Source organism: Phoca vitulina, unplaced genomic scaffold, assembly GCF_004348235.1.
Source record: "Phoca vitulina isolate PV1807 unplaced genomic scaffold, GSC_HSeal_1.0 scaffold6, whole genome shotgun sequence".
Classification (NCBI taxonomy): domain Eukaryota; kingdom Metazoa; phylum Chordata; class Mammalia; order Carnivora; family Phocidae; genus Phoca; species Phoca vitulina.
The window spans coordinates 40,584,244-40,598,884 of record NW_022589709.1 but is presented as its reverse complement, the minus strand read 5'-3'; the positions used below and the strand labels follow the sequence as shown (position 1 = coordinate 40,598,884).

Sequence of the window (14,641 nt, the reverse complement as noted above, 5' to 3'; positions counted from 1 at the left end):
AAATCTTTCTACTATACAGTTATGAAATAGGCTTTGCTATCTTCACCAAGAAATCACTAAAGAGTTGAGAATACAATTTTTAATGAAAATTATATACATTTATATGAGGAAAAACAGCACGGTTTGATGTATGTCATCTATATCAAGGCTTTTGTTTATTTTCATTTTCAGCATAATGTGCAGCTGAATGCTACGTCTGTATAATGCCAGAACATTCCTATGAACGTGAAGAAAAGAGATTTAATGATTCAGGTGTTATATAAGCATCTGCATATCTTATGTCATTCAATTCTTATAGCTGTTCTTGTCTGCTTGTGTGGTGAGTAGCCCGGATTAGAATTCTCCTGAACCATAAATGATACAGACTAGACTATATGCAATTTGGCTTGTAGTCATTGAATGAAAAAGCATTCTGCTTATGGTATACAAATTTCAATTCATGCTTTTAATCCCCATTCAGTTAGTCGTTGGTTCTGGTTTAATTGTGTCACTGAATACAGATATATATAACTGTCTGTCCTTAAAGGGAAAAAATTTAATCATCCTGCCTCATCTGTCTCAGAGCTGACATCAAACAGAATCTATGAAAGTGGTTCATTTGTTTGGTAATGTTCAATATTCATTGTTTATAAGTATTCATTTTCATAATATATGCTAGGTAACGTAAAATACACAGCTTATATACTATATGATCCCTATCCTCAAGAAACTAATTATCTAGTTGATGAGTTAAGACATTCTTATAAAAATGTCAAATAGCAATACATATATTAAATATCAGTTAAAAAACACAAGATGGCACAAAATAGACTAAAATTAAGGTGAAAAACTTCACTACGGTCTTCTATCTGCTAGGGAGCAGACTGGAGGCTTCCTCTCCATTAGGTATCTCACCTAACTCCTCAACCCTGTGAGATGTCCTTGCACTTTTCAGAGAGGACAGGGGCTGGGAAAGTGGATGTAAATTATCTGGGTCACATAGCCACTGAGTGACTGAACAAGGCTTTACTTCAGCTCACCTCCATAAACATATATTGAGCATCTGTTTTGTACCAAGCATAGTATTTGGCACTGGGATAAATAAAATTAAAAACCAGTTTGAGGAAGTGTGCAGGCTTATAAGGAATAAGATAGAAAAAGTTTAATGTGAGCATAATGTAGTAAGTGCTGAAATAGATGTACGCATATGGAACGAGGAGAACAGAGAGGGCACCTAACTTAGAAAGCTGATGAAGCGAGACAGAGAAGGAAAGGTGACAGGCTTCCCAGACAGGCACAGGCATGAGCAAAGGTACATTGGTCTGAACAACAGGGAGAGTGGGAAATGCAGCTTTTGTGGCACACCCTAACTCATGTAGACCACTGAGGGAAACACATTGTACATTACACATTCATAACAGCATGCAATCCCAGGAGCTGAGGGAATGAGGAAAGGTTTGAATGACATTGGCCATGACTTGTGAAGGGTGGGTAGATTCTGAATAGAGAGAGAAGGAAATAACTGGATATTGTAGGGGAAGGCAAAAGAGACCAACAAATACTTGCAGATAAAGATGTGTAAAACCAATACGGCAGATGAAGGGATGCACAGGCAAATATGGTCAAATGTTCATTTTCCATTTTTGGCTATCAGTTGCCATGTAGGAACTTGAAATTTGTTATCCCTAGAATTAGTCCATCTCTAAAATTTTAAATTTCTCTCTCTGGCAACAATTTCTTAGCCTTCCAGGTTTCATTCAGTCATCTCCATTATCCAAACTGATCAAGACCTTTAATCCCTTAATTCTGAAAATTGTGTATCTCCATTAGCCCTGATCTAATTCCCAACTGACTTAGACTCTCTGGTCTACTACTTCAATCTTTTTTTCACCTCAAAGTCCTTCCCAGATTTTCCTTCTGTATCACCATCTTTGTGGAAAAACCTCAAGATTAAATCAATTCTTCCTTGTTCCCTAGCTCTGTTTCCCGTTATTCAAGAGACAGTCATTGTCTCTATTCTCCTTTATGCTGGCCACCTTTCTACCTTCAGCTTCACAAAGAAAACAGAACCCATAATCAAGAAAATGAACATCAGCACCCACTGCTTCTAACTCTTCCATCCCAGGTGTAGAGGTGTTATTACTCATACATGAGAGGCCAATCCTTCTCCCTCTCCCCCACCCCTCGCCCCACCCCACACACCCATCTTGGGCTTTTAAGGGTCATAGTACTTTGAAAATCCTGTATTTCTTCCCTTTTTCAGATTTTTATATTTTTAACTGGATCTTTCTCAAATAATATTGTTTCAATATTCTTAAGTCTCTCCAATTTTAAAAATAAACCAACATCCTCATCCTCAAGTCACTATTTAAATACTGTCCTATCTCCCCTTTTATAAGCAAACTTTTTGAAAAAGTGGCCTAGAGTCACTGTTTTACCCTTTCCTCACTTTCTAAGCATTCCTTAACCCACTGCAAGGAAACCACCCCCAAGAATTTCCTGAAACTGTTCTTGTTAAGGTCATCAATGATGTCTTATTTCTGAATCTATTCTTACCTTATTTTACTTGTAAAACCGATATTTCTAATTCCTCCTCTTTGAACACAAGTTTTTTGGTTCAATAATACAACACTCTGCATTTTCTTTGTAGACTCCTCTTTCACTGCCATTTTCCTAAATATTATGTCTTCAGGGCTGTCTCTTAAGCCCTTGGCTCTTATCATTATATACCTTCTACTTGAGGTATATTTATAATATATGTAATTATATAATATGTAATATATATGATGGTATAACTTATAGCTTTAATTGCTATCTATATGCTTGTAGCTTCATTTACCACCTCCGTGTGGAAGAATTTAATCCAAGGAATAAATCCTCAACTACTATCTTTTTGATAAACTTCAGTCAATCCTATATAATTAACTACTCAACTTCTCTGCTTGAATGTCCCACAACTATCTCAGAGATTACATGTCCAAAACTGAATGTATAATCTCCTTCCCTCCTCCTTCCAAACTTCCTAAATATTTCTCAAATCCATGAACTTTTTTTCTAAAAACATTCTTCTCATTCAGACTAAGGTAAATTAAGTGACCTAGTCATTTAAGACATTTATTATTGAGTATGAAAGTTATAATTCAGATTGATAAAGGAAATAATTAAAATTAAATGGAGCTAACAATACACTTCTTTAAATTCTAACAGTTGAATGAATCACAGCTAAAATACTAAATTTCAAAAGCCTAAGTGATAAGAAGTATTTTAAGCAAGTTAAAGACAGAAAGCCTTTCCTTTTTATGTTCATATTCTTAGCTCTAAGCACCGTGAACCACAAAAAGAGTTGCTGGTCAATTAATACTTCCTTAATAAATTAGTAGGTGTGTTTTTCAATCCTGCAGAAAAGTAAGAAGCAGTACAGGACTGTCACCAAATCATTCACACACTGTTATGACTCTCCTATAACTTATTCTGTACACTGAATGGCTGATGAACTAAGGATGTCAAGACTTTTCCTATTTATGTCTTATGGAATCACAGATTTCCTTAAAGCATAATAGTAATAAAGGGATATCAGGCATTAAAATGACTAGCCAAATTAACTTTGTATAAAAACAAAGCTCTACTCTACAGCCTTAGTTTGCAAAACTGACCACTATCATAGGGAATTTTTTTTTTTACTAGCTCAACCCTACCTATCACCATAAATGGAAAACTAGCATTTTATACAGTTGCTAATGAAGAAAATGGATTCTCCTTTAGTCAAAACAAACTTTATCCTCTTTCTCCTCCATAAAGTTATTTCCTTCCTGAGCAGTGAGTATGGACTAACATATTGATAGAAATTGATAAGTCCAATTCAACTTTAAGTAATTCTCTAGACCTAGAGCAAACAAATTAAATTTTACTGCGGTGTCATCCTTTTATTGTGAAATATGCAGATATAAAGGATAGTACAGGAAACATAAGTGCATAATTTAATGAATTATAATAAATCAAACATCTCTGTAACCACCACCAGGTTACAAAATAGAAGTTTCCCAACAGCCTACCCAACTGCGACGCCTTCCCTCCTACTCTGCCTGGATATTTATGGTGATATTTTCCTTGCTTTTCTTTGTAGTTTTACCACCTGAAACTGTGTCAGTAAATAATAACTCAGTCTTGCCTGTTGTGAACTTTATATAAATGGAATCCTAAGTATATATTTATTTGGTGTGACTTCTGACTTCTTTCATCCAGTGTTAGCTTTTAAGATTTCTTTGTTAGGTATATCTATCTTTCATTCATTTGAATTGCTATTAATAATCCACTGTATGAATATGCATTAATTTATTTTTCCCTTCTACTGCTGATACACATTTTGATTGTTTACAGTTTTGGGGTATTATGAATAAAGATGCTATGGCATTTGTGCATACATACACTAATATAGCTAATCATGCCGTTTTTATGGTATATAATTAGAAGTGAATTGCTGGGTATGAAAAAAATATATATCCTTAACTTCACTAAAAAGAAAAACAATGAAGGTAAAAAAAAAAAAAAATTACCAGTTGGTTGTACCAGTTTAGCTGGTTTTATTTAAGAAAAGAGTTTCTTAAATTCTAAAGGCAAATTCCATCTAGTATTCCATATTTCACATGGAAAGAAATGCATAGTATGACAAAAATTTCAAAATAAAAGGCAAATCAAGTATTAATACCTAAAAGATATTTACAAATATGTGTACTTTTTTCTGATGAAAATACATGTTTTTCTCATAAAAGTGCCAAAAATGTATTAACCACTTTTATCTGAATTGTTAGTCAAGCAATAGTATAACAGAAATAGAATACAGAATATAGAATATAATGCTTAGATTTTCATTTTATGGAATTCACATTTCTTTCGTAATATTAGAAATGCTGGAAATTTTGCCCAACATGCAATTAAACAATCACTGCATGGGCTCATACACTGTATGGGTTCTTAATACGTAGCTCCCACCTTTATATTTATAAAATCTCAAGCAGGGGAGGCAGTTTCACACTAAAAACAGCAAAATCTCTTTGACCTGGGAACTACTCTTTGGAAAAAAAAAAAAAAGAAAATCAAAATGCTTTATCACAAAATCCCTTTTCTTAAATTACATCAGGGTTTTTGGAACCAGTACATGAGAGATTTTTTAAGAAAGTATGTGTCATGCTAAGAGAAGTAAGTCAATCAGAGAAAGACATGTATCATATGATCTCACTGATATGAGGAATTCTTAATCTCAGGAAACAAAGTGAGGGTTGCTGGAGTGGTGGGGGGTGGGAGGGATGGGGTGGCTGGGTGATAGACACTGGGGAGGGTATGTGCTATGGTGAGCACTGTGAATTGTGTAAGACTGATGAATCACAGACCTGTACCTCTGAAACAAATAATACGTTATATGTTAAAAAAAAAGAAGAAGAAAATAGTAGGAAGCGAAAAATGAAGGGGGGGAATCAGAGGGGGAGATGAACCATGAGAGACTATGGACTCTGAGAAACAAACGGAGCATTCTAGAGGGGAGGGGGGTGGGGGGATGGGTTAGCCTGGTGATGTGTATTAAAGAGGGCACGTATTGAATGGAGCACTGGGTGTTATACGCAAACAATGAACAATGTACATGGAACACTACATCAAAAAACTAATGATGTAATGTATGGTGATTAACATAACATAATAAAATTAAATTTAAAAAAAAAAGAAAGTATGTGTCATGGTCCTAAAGATGCCACTGAGAAGGTAGTTTTGGTCTCTGCTGTCACATAGTTTAGAGTCTGAAGGGAAATGCAGAAGAGGAAAGAAACTGAGATATTATGACAGAGTAAAAAGGCACATTGAAAAGGGCACTTGATTGAGGAAGACCTGAAGGATGAAAAAGGCACGATGGAGAGGGAAGGACAAGCTGTCTTTTAGGAAGAGGAACAACGGCCCAGAAATGAGAAAGGAACTATAGGAGGATCATAAATTCACATAAGCATCTTTGAAGTCAGGCAGACATAGGATGACATCTTAATTCCTTCAATTAATAGCTGTGTGACTTTGGTTAAGTCACTTAGCATTTATATTTCTCCCTGTAAAATGGGAATAATAGTACTTAAATAAGATCTTTGCAGGAATAAGCTAAGATAATGTTTATAAAGCAAAAAAAAAAAAAAAAAAAAGTCCTCCACAAAGGTAGATAGCAATTTTTGTAGTAGAATCAGATATTTTGGAGTTAGGTGAGGCAGGAATAAAGAGAAATGAACAGTCTGAGTCATCAAGACCATTTGGGACATATTAAATAATCTCATCCTTAATGCTAAGAACAAGAGGGAGTGACACCGACAGATCTGTGTTTCAGAAAGGATACTCAGGCTGTAGGAAAAGTGGTTGGAAGGGGAAAAAAAGGGGGGGCAGAAAAACAAGTGAGGACCTGAATAAGGTTAGTGGCAGTGTAGATGGTGGGAACTGGATGCATTTAAAAGATGCTGAAAATGAAGGACATCCATTTCTGGCAGTATGACAGATGAGGACTAAAACTCTTCAATATACCTTAATAATTGTATGTGTGTTTCTGTAGGTATACAGTATATCTATATATCTACATGCTTTCTTTAATAAGTAAACTAGTTTTCAAGTAGGAAAGGAAATGCAAATGCTCTGGGACCAGAAATGAAGCATGGACATGAATCCAGTGAAGTCAGTAAGCAGTGAAGGTTAACCCCTACCCCAGGTGTGTCTACTGATCTTGGGTAGCTTAGAGCTTAGATTGTAATGGCCAGTGTTAAGTGGGGGACAAAAGACAAAAGCCTTCCTCTATATCCACCCCTTACTAACCTCCACATGGATTCATAACGAGCTACTTCAAGAAAAAGGATAATCTATAAAATAATACTATGTAATATTAAATTTATACAAGTAGTTTTAAGACAAAAATCCCATTGCTAGAAATGAAAAAGGTAATAATATAATAATAAATGCTTCAATTCATCAGGAAGATGCAATAATTTCAAACTTCCCAATACCTAATAATATAGCTTCAAAATTTCACATGAAGTGAAAATTTGACATCAAAATGAGATATTTCAACACAGTTTACAACAATTATTAAATCAAGATGAAATAATCAGTAAGGATATAAAAGATTTTAATGACACTAGTAAACTAGGTTTTGTTTAACAAATAACACAAACATGTAAAGTATGTGTAAAGAACTGTATACCCACCTTCTGTGATAAACTTACTCATTTTAAGCATTGACCATGTTGTTTCACGAAGTCTTGAAAAATTCAGAGTTGATACACACTGATCAAAATTGCTTAATACTAAATTAATGTCTAAATTGCTAAAATTAGTACATTTAGAAATCAACAAAACCAAAAATACATTAAAATTGTCTAAATCATACATTGCATAAGCAACTCATGGGTCAAAGCAAATTTCATAACAGAAATTAGAAAATATTTAGACCTGATCAATAATAAGGAAAAATTTAAATCTTGTGGGATGCAACCAAAAAAATTCTCAAAGGAAATCTATACACTTTAATATTGATCTCAGAATTTAAAAAGCTGTATTCAACTTCAGAAGTTACCAAAAGCATAAAAAACTGAAAAGTACATAAATTTGGAGTAAGGGCATAATAAGGTTAGGATCAGAAATTAATGAAATATAAAATGAAGTGACTATTAACAAAGCCAAAAGTAGAACTGTAAGGAAAAAAAATGGTAAGATAGAGGTAAATTAGTACTGCTTCCACTTACCTTATACTAGAAGTCCTGAAGCTCTCTGTAAAACAAGAAAAATAAATAAGTCTTAGGTATTAGAAAATAAGAAACAAAACTGTCATAAATAGATGACATGATTATCTATATGAAAAACTCAAAAGACCAATTATTAAAATGAAAGTGTAGCAACTTATTATATGTAATAACTATACCATGTTCAAGAATATGTTGATTCAGTATTGTGAAAATGTCAATTCTCTGCAAACATATTTATACTTTCAACACAAATTCAACAGGATTTTTCATTGGCTATGGCAATTAAAAAAATGTATACAGGAAAGAGAAAAACATATTCAGGACATTCTTGAAGCAAAGCAAGGTGGACTTGCTCTGTTGGATATCCAGACTTATGATGAAGCCACAGATTTTACAGTGTTATTTTGGCACAAGAATAGAAAATATACCAACAAAAGACAGCCAAGAAGTAGACCCACCAATGTATAAAAACATGATCCAAAATGGGGAAACTGACACACTGTGTAATTAATGATAACTGAATAATCTGTTTCTAACTGTAAAAAGAAAGAAAGAAAGAAAGAAAGAGAAAAGAGGAAAAAAAACTGTCTCTTACATCACACCATACACAAAAATCAATCCTAGATGGGTTAAAATCTTAAATATTGAAGAAATATTTTAAATTCTTTTAAGGATTTTATTTATTTGTCAGAGAGAGCACAAGCAGGGGTGTGGCAGGCAGAGGAAGAAGCAGGCTCCCCACTTAGCAAGGAGCCCGATATGGGATTCGATCCCAGGACCCTGGGATCATGACCTGAGCTGAAGGCAGATGCTTAACCAACTGAGCCACCCAGCCGTCCCAGAAGTATTTTAAATTTTTACAAGAAATTGAAGGATATCTCTACGACTTTGGCAGTGTAAATGGATTTCTTAAATGAGACACAAAATCACTTAATATAAAAAAAATTAGAATTACCTAATTTACATTAAAAATAAGAACTATTGATCAAAAGAGCTCTTCGGTTGATTACAAATAAATAAGAAAAAGCCACCAATTGGGAGAATAAAATCTGCATATTCATAATTGGAAAATAATGTCTATAATACTCACTAAGAAATGACAAACAACCTAATAGAAAAATGGGGAAAAATATATACACATATATTTCACAGGAAACAAATGGCCAACAACAAATAAAAGTATATCCACCTACATTACATTTCAGAAAAATTCACATCATACCCACCATACTGATAAAAATATATGTCTTGAAAAATCAAATGTTGGTCAGGATATGGAGCAATAAGAACTTATCTTAAACACTGCAAGAGGGAGTTTAAATTTTTAATCTATACACTGGAAAATAACAGCATTAACTTGTAAAGCTGGAAATATGCAAGTACTACAATCCATAAATTAAGGCTCTTTTTCACATCATGTAAATTGAGGATATGTATAATTTCATAGTAGCATTGTAATAATAAAAGAAAAATTAAAACACAAATGACCACCATTAAGTAAATGTATAATCTGTTATATATTTACAAAATATTATACCGTTATACTACACAAATTTCAAGTTAACTACCTCTACAAGCAATAAGATGGATAAATCTCAAGACATAGTGTTGAGTGAAAAAAGCAAATTGTTGAAGAAAGCTTATATTAGAATACCATTTTTATAGAGTTCAAAACCAGGCAATGCTAAATGTGTTGTCGGGGGAATACATATAAAGAAGAACAAGATAATGATTAACACAAAATTTAGAATAGTAATTAACTCTGGGGGAGGAAGAACTGGGATGCTCTACAGAGAAACACAAAGTAAAATTCAACAGAAAGTAATAGTGACTTTTTAAATTTGAGTGATGGGTTTATGGGTTTAATTTTATGATTATGCTTTATATATCTGTGCTACAAATATACAACATTCATCATTAAAATTTTAAATGAAGCTGAAGTTGAATTGCCAGTATTTGTTAACTTGTAAATGGTAAGGGAGAGAACAGAGCAAAGGAGTCCTATGCTGGTGAATTGAACCACTGAGTGGATGGTGTTGCTTTTAATGACAGGAAGAGGATCAGGTGAGTGGGGTGTGAACAAGTGAGGGGGAAGAATGGTGATGAATTAAGTTTTGAACTGTTTAGATTCAGTTACCTATAATACATCTAAGTAAAATTTGGAGGTCATTATGATGTAGGACTGAATATGGAAAGAGAAGTTTGGCCTTTACATAGATAGTTCTGGGAATCACTGGCATAACAGATAGGCTCTGAGGCCCCTGAAATGAATGAAATTACCTGGGGGTGAGGGTAGAGGTTGAGTAGTAGAGGAGAATAGAAGGGAGCTGGTATATACCTTTATATATGTCACAAGTTGGAAATCCCAGGGAGCTCTCAGGAAGTAAAGTATTAATAAATATAAGGCCTTGAACTGAAGTTTACATACAATAAATTATGCAGGTCCTTCTTTGAGTCCCAGAATACACAGGCAAATGATGCAGAGAAATGTACAGGGAGTCTTTACAATTCCTGGTTTTATACTGGCTGCAAGAAAACCCCAAGTAAAGCTCTTCCTCCTGGATGTGGCCTGCTCCCAAACGATCATCTCTCAGTAAGTTTTTTTTAACACTAGAGCCCAGGGTATTCTGAAATGCTCCACTCTCTCTCCTGTCTGTCTTAAAGAAGCAAACAGTGCCTGTGTGAGCCACCTATGGAGAGGCCCAGGTGGCAAGGAAGTGCAGACAGCCCACAGGACCTACAGGCCTTGGTCATATAGCCACAACAAAGTGAATTCTGTCCAAACCTGAATGAGCTTGGAAGTAGATTCCTCCCCAGATGACTTTCCAGATGAGAACCCAGCCCGGCTGACACGTGGATTGAAGCCATATGAGAGCCAGAGAAGAAAAGCAAACTAAGCCACGCCCAGAATCCTGTCCCACAGAAACTGTGAGTTGATAAATACGTGCTATGTTATTTAAGGTGCTATGTTTGTAGTAATTTGTTATGCATCAGTAGAAAACAAGTGTGTGTGTGTGTGTGTGTGTGTGTTGTCTATATTCATCAAGACCTATGTGCATAGTGGGGAGGAAAGCGAAAAAGATGGCAGGCATATTTCTGTAGAAGACTTTTTTTCCTGAAAGTTTAATGGTTAGGAGGAACCAGCCTTCCCTCAAAGAATGTGTACATTAAAGTAGGAAGTTCCTATTCCAGTAAGGTGAATGAATCGGAAACATCAATTTCTGAACGGGCAAAGGAAGAGTGCTAGAACTTTGCTTGCAGATTGTACCACTTATTCTCTAAGCTTTCCATTTCATCATTTTGAGTTTCTACCCTTCACTTATGTGTCTCTCTTCTAGATAAGCATTCATAGTTTGCAAGAGGCAATAGCCAATGGCAGTGCTCTCCTGTTTGAAACCCAACTTACAACGAATAACATTTCTCCCTAGTTTAAAATGCTATAAAGCCTAAATTGGGCTGGTTAAGTAAACAGAATTAGTTCAGTTTTTCTGTGCCCCTGATATCACTGACTGATTGCTTTTACAAATTGGGTCAAATTGACAACCAAATAATAAAACCCTGGAATGCTTGGGGAACAGACAAAAAAAAAGTGATAATATTAGGAATTCTTTAGTATTAAATTGCCTTTAATATTAAGAAACTATTTATATCAGGCACAAGAGAGTATAGACCTGGACATCATGAATTCTTAGTAAAAAGAAATTCTCAATGAAATATTGGGCATCTTAAATGCCTTTCTTTTTCATGTGTCTTTCATTGATGCTACAAAGAACTCATTGAAGGTCAGCCATTCTTTTTGAGGTCTCCATAGTAACTGTGATCTTTAACCATATCTTTGATTTAGAACATCAAAATGTCAAAATTGATATCAAACTCATGAACACCAGATCAGGGCATTGGTACCATATTTGATGCAACATCAAAAGTACTCACTTGTTTGTTCTTGTGTGTTCATATTGTTTCTAGCTCTCTTTTTCTATTTTATGCCTTCCCTCATAAGGGACTTAACTTGGAAATCTTAAAATACTGACAATGGAGAACTTATCTGTAGGTGGAAATATGCCAGAACAGCTGGAGAAGTTGCTGATACACTCAAGAGGAAGCCTCCAAAGCTGATTTTTATAAGGCAGGAGCAGCTCACTGGTTGAACCATTAGATGAGAATTACAAAAATTAGAGGAGTGTGTGATCTGATTCTAGGAAGACATTTTATTTTTTTAAAGGATGGATGTTATTTATGTATGTATGTATGTATGTATTTGAGAGAGCGAGCATGAGTGGGAGGGATGGGGGGGACAGAGGGAGAGAGAGAAGCAGACTCCCTGATATGCAGGGAGTCCAACGTTGGGCTTAATCCCAGGACCCCGGGATCATGACCTAAGCTTAAGGCAGACGCTTAACTAACTGAGCCACCCAGGTGCACGTAGAAAGACATTTTAATCAGAGAGGGTAAGCTAGATGAATATTACGAAGAAAAAAGAATGGCAATATTCATTGGAAAAACAGAACAACTAGAGAAATAAATGCAGAAGGATTATATTAGCAAATGAAGTTGGAAACTGCCCTAAGAGTATAACAGGTGGGGGAAACATCAGACCTTCAAGGGAGCAGAATTCCTTTGAACTACTTATAGATGGTGACCTCAAAGGCTGGTAAATTCGGGAGACAGCCTCAGCTTTAACACAGCTGCTCTCTGGCATTATTAATGGCATGAGAATGGATCTATGAATTGGTAAAATAGTAACAGCTAAACCAACAGTTAAAAAATAGAAGTCTGCAAGTCATGAAGCCTATCCATCAATTATGTAAGAAAGGTTCCTTCTTGCTAGAAACGAAGACAAGGCAAGAATCCTCAGCTTACATTAATCTCAAAAACTCTTGTCTTTAACTCTAGTTCATTTTGATTTAAACTCAGCCTAGTTTCAGTCTCTAGTTTATGGTGCAAATCAGTTTTGTGACTTAGCTCAGTTCTCCCTATACCTTCCTCCCCAGCTGCACAAGGGGACTACTCTGGGAAGCTGAGAAAAAAGGTAAGATGAGGTTCTCAGTGATCCATCCAAGTACTAAAAAACTCTCTTTCCAGTGGTCTGTTATTTATAATTACACCATTTGCCCTAAGGAAAAAAAGAGAAGAGTATGCTGCCTTTTCAATGACTGAGCTCAACTCACTAAGTAGCTCTCTATCGTAAAAAAACAAAAAACAAAAAACAAAAAAACAAAACAAAACAAAAAAGGAGCTACTTCAGGGCTCAGAAAAATTATTATTCTGAGACCAGTGCATGTCACACCTTAGTGTACATAATGATCACCTGGGGAGCTCGTTAGAACAAAGATTTGGCCCCTGTGCTCAGAGTCTCTTGGCAGAGATCTTCAGTGATGGTTTTTCCCTTATCCAGCCCACACCAAACCCTTACAGTGAGGCTTGGCCAGAGAAAATTAGGTCTGTAGGAAATTCTATATCTCTCACTTTTTTAAAACACATCTCAGTAGATGCTAAAAAGGTAGTATTGTCATGAATCAGTACATTGGCCTTATTAACATTTCTGTTAATAAAAACTTTCATACAATTGCTTTAACATCTTACTAAAAGATGCTAAATATTATAAAACTTTTGTAAGATTGCTTAGCTTCATGTTTTTAGTAGGAGAATCTAAAATATCCCCACATTTCTGAGGGAAAAGAGGTGCTGATACTTATTGGACATCTACCATGCCCAGGCATAGTACTAGTCCTTTATTTCAATGATTTTACTTACTTAATCCCCACAATAGCCCATATGAAATAGGACTATGCTCATCCTCATTTTATAAATGATATGAGATACAGAGAGATTGAGTCCCTTTATAAAACTGCATGGCTCAAAAGCAAATAAACTCAGATGTGAATCTCATTTCTCACTATTTTGTCACATAATCTGTCTCATTTTCTGAAATGCTTTAAATTGCAAATAACCCCAGGGTCATTATGGTTACACTTCCAACATCTTTTCTATCCTAAAAGGTAGGAAATCCCCCAATTGATATTATTTTATCTGTTCCCAAACTCAGAGCCTGGTGAAGACAGTATTGCCTTTCTTGTTCTTTTTCCTTTAGTGTTCACTGACAATCTAAACAAATTAAAATGCACATGAAAAGATGTCTCTGGTTCCCCATAAAAGTGGGTCAACAGTTCATTTATTCTATGCTTAATAACTGTTATCACCCCACTCCTTAATCTACTTAAAATATCCTCTAGGAATAAGGAATGGGAGAACTTTTAAGACACCATTTCATTTGTTAAAGCCAAATTTATACTATTTAGGAAAAAAATGCTTTCAAGTGCATCATAAAAATTTGGCCTCTTTGGACATAATACAATTATGAAAGAAACCTGTACGTTTCCCTTTTTCTTGAAAAGATCAGTAATTTTCAGCCCTATTACAAATTAATAAGTCCTTCTAAGAAGAAGAGGCTATTTTTTTATTGTCAGCTACCCCTAGTTTCTTAATCTATTCATGTATTCAACAAAACTTTACAGTATTCTTACTGTGTGTTCAGCATAAAGAATACACTGGTAAACAAAACTGATCAGGTGTTATCTCCACTTTTATGAAATCTGAAGGTCTTTCATGAAATCTGTGATCATCACTTGATTCCTCTAAATTTCTATATAAATTGTAGTGATAAAAATGCTAAAGCAATCTTATGAAAGTTTTTAATTTAAATAGAAATGTTAATAAGGCCAATTCACTGATCCATAACAATATTGCCTTTTTGGCATCATAAATTTATGTTAATTGTGCGATTCAATCACAAAACTAAGATTTTCATGGCATTTTTTCCCCCCCTGGGGTAGAGTTTCAAGTTCCACATAATAGTAATAATATTAAATCTAGTAACATTAACAGGAAGAATGAGCTGTTAGATG

At 34.9% G+C, this 14,641-nt stretch overlaps 1 long non-coding RNA gene across 4 annotated transcripts in view; it reads left to right on the top strand.

Moving 5' to 3' along the window:
* LOC116632254 overlaps window positions 1–10,658 on the top strand; it is a 430,473-nt gene extending 419,815 nt beyond the window's left edge. For 3 of the 4 annotated variants that reach the window (XR_004299376.1, XR_004299377.1, XR_004299379.1), the window contains one exon: window positions 172–4,537. This is a non-coding gene — a long non-coding RNA (uncharacterized LOC116632254). Of the gene's footprint in view, window positions 1–171; window positions 4,538–10,400 lie in introns of those variants that run through there. The other variant, XR_004299378.1, reaches the window with a different exon arrangement.
* Window positions 10,659–14,641: the final 3,983 nt, after the last annotated feature.